This window comes from Mus caroli, chromosome 8 (assembly GCF_900094665.2).
Source record: "Mus caroli chromosome 8, CAROLI_EIJ_v1.1, whole genome shotgun sequence".
Lineage (NCBI taxonomy): Eukaryota > Metazoa > Chordata > Mammalia > Rodentia > Muridae > Mus > Mus caroli.
The window spans coordinates 76,800,095-76,806,161 of record NC_034577.1 but is presented as its reverse complement, the minus strand read 5'-3'; the positions used below and the strand labels follow the sequence as shown (position 1 = coordinate 76,806,161).

Genomic DNA, 6,067 nt, shown 5'->3' with positions numbered 1-6,067 from the left:
ACACTCAGTTTATAAAGGAAGGAGGAGGGAACCCAATTTCCCGCCAAGTAACTCAGGGTCCAGTAGCAGGACAAACACGTGTGTGCCTCCAGGCAGCAGAGTCAGGTTCCAGCAGTGGGCGTGGCAGGACGAATGAGCCGGTAGCTCCGCCCTAGAGCAGGCAGGTTCCAAGCTGGGGGAAGGGAGACCACAGCAACCTGCGTTCTTCATCACTGTGACATTTCTCCAGTCCCTGGATGTTAGAGGTCAAACTCCACGTCCTCACGTTTGCATGGCAAAATATTTTCCTAACTGAGTCATCTCTCCCTCTCTCTCTCTTTCTCTCTCTCTCTCTAGTCCTCTTCCTTTAGGACTTGGATTCCTAATACGTGGTCTCCCTGGCTAGAGTTGGTCTTTGTTTTAAGCAACACAAGCATTCACATATTTACTGAGGACTTACTGTATAATGATTACCCTATCAGGCACTGTTAACCAAAATTTGAAGGTCATACCATGTGTCCGAAGCCAAGTTTGGCCACCTGTTCTCAACAAGCCAATGAAATTAGCCTAACTCATAATGAAAAGTGGACAAAGAAGACTCATTCTATGTGACCACGTTTGAAAGAGGAACAAGGAGATCCAGCAAACCCCTCAAGTCTGAGATAAGTAAGGTTTGAGGTCCTGACATGATTTTAAAGTTTAAATAAGGAGTTTAAATAAGCAGTCCTGGAGACGGTGTGGTCCTTCCCATTGACCCATGGCTGGCTGGGCTCCAGTCTCTTCCTGTCAAGGAGACTGACAGGTTGTTAGAACTACGTGAAACCTCTTTCATGGAGTTTTCCCTGCTTGCTGTCACATTTCTCTTCTCCCTAGTTAGATCCTAGGGAAGTTCTCATTTCTTTAAGGTCCGTTGTTTCAATAGCCTGAGAGTCAAATTGAGAGACACAAATGTCTCTAGGATATCTTCATTTCTGCAAACAAAACTTGTTATGACACAGATAAAATCAAACCTTCTCCATGTTCCTTTTAGAGAGCTCTTTTTTGATTCATCTCTCTCTTTAAAGGCACTGGCTTATCTGTGTGTCCTAGTTTCTGTATAGTTACTTCCTGTTCCAAAGAGTCGATATCCTGAGACCAAGGCCGTCTAGTCCACCCCATGCTAACATGCCAAGTTTTGTAACATCTCCTTGGAAGCAACATGCTTTGAAGGACATCTTTTTTTTTTTTTTTTTTTTTTTTGGTTTTTCGAGACAGGGTTTCTCTGTATAGCCCTGGCTGTCCTGGAACTCACTTTGTAGACCAGGCTGGCCTCGAACTCAGAAATCCGCCTGCCTCTGCCTCCCGAGTGCTGGGATTAAAGGCGTGCGCCACCNCCGCCCGGCTCATCTTTTTTTTTTTTAAGAGTTTGTTTTTATTTATTTATTTACTTACTTACTTATTTATTATTTTTCAAGACAGGGTTTCTCCCCTGGCTGTCCTGGAACTCACAGACCAGGCTGGCCTCGAACTCAGAAATTGGCCTGCCTCTGCCTCCCAAGTGCTGGAATTAAAAGCATGTGCCACCACTGCCTGACTACATTTATTTAATTTTATTTGATGGTGGTGGTGGTGGTGGTGATGGTGATGGTGGTGGTGTGGGGTGTGTGTGTATGTGTGTGTGTGTGCGTGCCATTGTATACATGTTGGGGTCAGAGGACAATCTGAGGGACTTCTTGTCTCCTTCCACCATAGGGTACTGAAAATTGAAATCAGATCACTATGCTCAAAAGTAAGTACTGTTTCTTGTTGAGCCATCTGGTCCACCCTTTTCCTCCCCCATCTTGGGTCTTGATTTTCTACGGTTAGGCAGCACCTCACCTGCTGAAAAGTTTTCTTGGATCTCTCTGATTCTGACATTTCTTCTTCAGGCTCTTTGATTGTACTATTCTTGGAGAAAGTATTGCAATTGGACTGTGGCCATTGATTTACATGTCAGTCTCCCTCACTAGAATTGGAGTTCAGGAAAGGATGCAGCCTAGTTGGACTTGTTACATTATTAGTTATTTCTGTCCCTGTTGTGAAAATACATAATAAAAACAACTTAAGAAGATGGTTTATTTTGGCTCAGTTTGAGAGTATAATCCATCATCCATCATGGTAGGTAGGGGAATCATGGTGGCAGAAAAGTAAGGCAGCTGATCACATTCATCCACAATGGGGAATGGGGGAGTAAGTGAGAGGAGAGAGAGAGAGAGAGAGAGAGAGAGAGAGAGAGCCCATTCTCTCCTTAAGGGCTAGGGTTTTTTGTTTGTTTTTAAGTCTTTGAAGGGTCTTCAGGGTTGGTCAGTTTGAAGAAAGACAGAATGGCTGATTGGCCAACAACTATTATGTAAACATGCCCCCATAAGGCCTTGAACTAGCTGGGCCAGTCCATCAGCAACCATGGGGATTACTGAGATGGGCAAAAGCCCATGTAAGGATCTGAAAATTGTTGAAGGAAGACCCCAGACTCAAATAGTATACAAAAACAAAGAGTGTTTATTCTGCAGAAACATCCAGCATGCAGGGGGTCAACTATTCTCCAAAATGGCTACCCCAGGCAAAGGCATTCAAGCCTTCTTATTAGGGAACGGGGAGCCAGGGGGACTCTCTAGAAGGATTAGGTAATCTAAAATTTCATTGGTAGGGGCTAGGGGTGTCACAGGTGGTCAGTGGCCTGCATTCCTATGTCATGAATGTTTAACTATATTATGAAATAGGGCTGCCCAACACAGGTGGGCCATTCTGAGATAAGACATTTCCCCATTTTTGTGGTTATCCCCAGGCTGTTCTTTGGGAGAGAGTTTTAAGATCTTGTTCTGAATTTTATGTTCTTCCCCTGGAGCTAGTGTCTTATGGCCTAGTTTCTGGGACTTAGGGTCTATTCCTAGGGCTGGTGCCTTATGTCTATTTTTTCAAAATCAAGTCTGGTCCTTAAATGGAGACAAACAGGGTTTATGTTGTCCTTTCACCCACAATGCCATTGTTTTAAGTTTTTGTCTCAGGTCAGGAGGATGAAGAAGAAGGCAGCCATCTTGGAATTTAGTTATTTATTACCTGGTCATAACCCCTGTCCCTGTCTGTTGGCATAAATTTTTTGCAACCTACTTTTAATAGGGGTTCAGCCTCTCCTCTAGCTCGCCACCCAGCAGAGGTAGTGGAAGAGAAAAGCTATTAGGATTTTGGGGAAGTGGACCTGTTCAGCAATAGTTCTTTGGGGGCAAGCTTGATGATCTTCTTTGTCAGCAGCTCGGTCCCATAGCAAACACCAAATACATTTCAGCAGCTGCAGACCAGTCCTCTAGGCAGGCAGACACCAGGCAGCTGTAGTTCAATCCTGAAGAAACCACCAGGCTCACCAGTCAGCCTAAGGCAAGGCCATGGAGGCAGCAACCTGCTGCAGGAACCTCACGATCAGTTCTTGGGCAAGTTTCTCTCACTAGCAGCCACACGTTGAGCTCAACAACACTATGTAAGGCGAACCAATACATGTATGTCTTTAGTGAAGGAGAAGGACACCAAACTGAAGCTCAGTGCTTGCCTCCCATGTCTGTGGAGTCATACATATACTCCTTCATCCCAGGTCTGCTATATCAAAACATCCTCTCACCTGTGTCTGCTTCAGGATAGCAGTCTTTCACTTGTTTGCTTTAGCAAGACATCCTTTCAACTGTGTGCCCCAGCAAACCATCATTTGACATAACTGACTTTCCAAAGAAACTACAAGTTTCCACTTAACCTATTTATCTGCCTATCAGAGACTCTAACTCAGTCCCTCAGTGCCATAGCGACCAGACAAGTTCTATGCATAAGACTAAGGTAAGAAACTAAAAAAGTGGCCAACTACTCCGTGGTGTTCCAGCCATCTGGGAGATTGGAGTAAAGGAGACATGCCACTGACATGAAGTGCATGAAAAATACCTGTCTGTGAAATCCCAGCATTTGGCGCTGTGCAGCCCCAGCCACTCTTTACCTTCTTTTTATTCCATTCCTTCCTTCCCTCTCTCTCTTCCTCCCTTCCTCCCTCCCTCTCTTCCTCCCTCCCTCCCTCCCTTCTTTCCTGAGGCTCCTCCCGCCCCCAGGAATCTTTGGTGGGTATTGGTCCATGAGGGCAAATGGGGCAGAGATGACAGGTGGCCGTGGGGAGTGGGGTGGGGTGGTGGTCAGCTTTACTTTGGCTGATTCAAGAGTTATCCAGTTTTGGTTTAAGAGGACAGGGATGTCCAGGGTGGGCAGGGTGGGCAAAGGTCGTACTCATTAACACTGGGAGGCATTCCAGGAATTTCAAGTGCTAGCTGACCAGGTTCTTCTTGGAAGAAAGGAAGTAATCTTCACCAAGGTTACGTGACATTCATTAGGTGTGTGGGGCTCAGGGTCAGAGTAGGGGTACTGCTGGTAGAAGGAGTATTCCATTTTGCACCGAGCCCAGAAGGCTATTTGGACAATGGTACACTTCTACCTTAACTAGCTGGGTTTTCCCACACTTTCTTTTTACTTACAGTCTCTTTATATATCCCCAGCTGTCCTGGAACTTATTATGTAGACCAGGCTGGCCTTAATCTCATGAGACCTGCCTGTCTCTGTCTTGCAAAATCTTGAACTAAAGGCACAAAAGGCTTGCACCACCACATCCAGCTCTCCTTGATGGCTTCTCAGGAGCCTAATGCCAAGGAACACCTAACACCAATTCCTGACAGTGGGTGAAGTGTTCAAAAATCAGAGTACAAGCAACCTGGGAGAGGGGAATTTCTAATTGGTTATTGGAGAAGCTCTGTCTGCTTGTGAGAGAACATCACCCTCGGGTTTGTTGACTGTTGATGCTCCTCCATAGAAGGAGTAAGGACGAAGGTCACTGGACCCTCACTGAGTTCTGAGCCCCTCCTTCCAGCCAGAGGTAAAGGCTGGAGAAGACTAGGAAGACTGAGCTCCGCCTCTGCCGCTCTGTGGAAGCCACCACCCATACTGGCGGAGGACAGTTCTCTGTGGCCTGTCAGTAACCCCTCAACCCTGCTCTAGCTAAACCAAAGAAACTCACTGTCTTTCCAGGGTGAACTGTGGTGAAATCAAATGTTGGGTTTTCACCAGAACCTAATTAAGGGCGCCAGGGGTGCGTGTAGACATTTTGGTCTCCTCACAACAGATGGCAAATGTATCTGTTAATGTTCCTATGTCTCAAGGTTTTAAGAAAAGACATAGAAGATAGTATTAGAAGGAAAAAGGGAGAATGTAGGACTGTTTTTGTGCACTGTGTGAAGATGTGGTCTCTGTTTTTCCTTACCTGCATAAGGCACCTTCTGATTTGTTAAATAAGAAGCCTGTGTCTTATAGCAAAGGAGAATAGGAAGACAGGACTTGCAGTCAGGGAGAGGAACTCTGGGATGAGAGAAGCACGGGAGATTCACTACCCAGACTCAGAGGAAATCAGTTGTATGAAACTGAGGAGAGGTAACCAGCCATGCGGCAGATATAGAATACTATAAAGGTTAATGAAAGTTAAGAGATAGTTGAAGGGCAAGCCTAAGCCTAAGCCTAGTATGAAGGCCAAAGGCAGTCATAAATAAAACAAGATTCTGTGTCATTATTTGGGAAATGGGGTAGACATAGAAAGACCCACCGTTACACAATATTTTTAGCAAAAGGGAGCTTCGCTATGAAGATTAGGATGGCTAGATGTTTCCAATTTTGAAAGGAAGTTGGAAGGTTAATCAGGTTTCATAGCTGTGTAAAAGATGAGACATTAGGTATATGATGTTAAAATTCTAAGATCAAATTTCAGTACATTGATCTTAAACTTCTCATTGTAGTTATTGATCATCTCTTCCAAACAAGGCCTGGATTAAAGAACAAAAATGTATGTTTAATTAAAGTTTAGAAGGCTCAGTTGCAACTCTTGTAGAGGACTCAGGTTAGCTTCTTAGCATCCGCATTAGGCAGTTCACATCAGCCTGTAATTCCAGATCCAGGATTCTCCCTCTTTCTTTCTTTCTTTCTTTCTTTCTTTCTTTCTTTCTTTCTTTCTTTCTTTCTTTCTTTCTTTCTTTCTTTCTTTCTTTCTTCCTTCCTTCCTTCC

The 6,067-nt window shown here is 44.7% G+C and overlaps 1 long non-coding RNA gene across 1 annotated transcript in view; it reads left to right on the top strand.

Moving 5' to 3' along the window:
- Positions 1 to 586: 586 nt before the first annotated feature.
- LOC115031737 overlaps positions 587 to 6,067 on the top strand; it is a 7,854-nt gene continuing 2,373 nt past the window's right edge. Inside the window, exons 1-2 of the long non-coding RNA XR_003837392.1 lie at positions 587 to 645; positions 1,711 to 1,747. This is a non-coding gene — a long non-coding RNA (uncharacterized LOC115031737). The remainder of the gene's footprint in view (positions 646 to 1,710; positions 1,748 to 6,067) is intronic.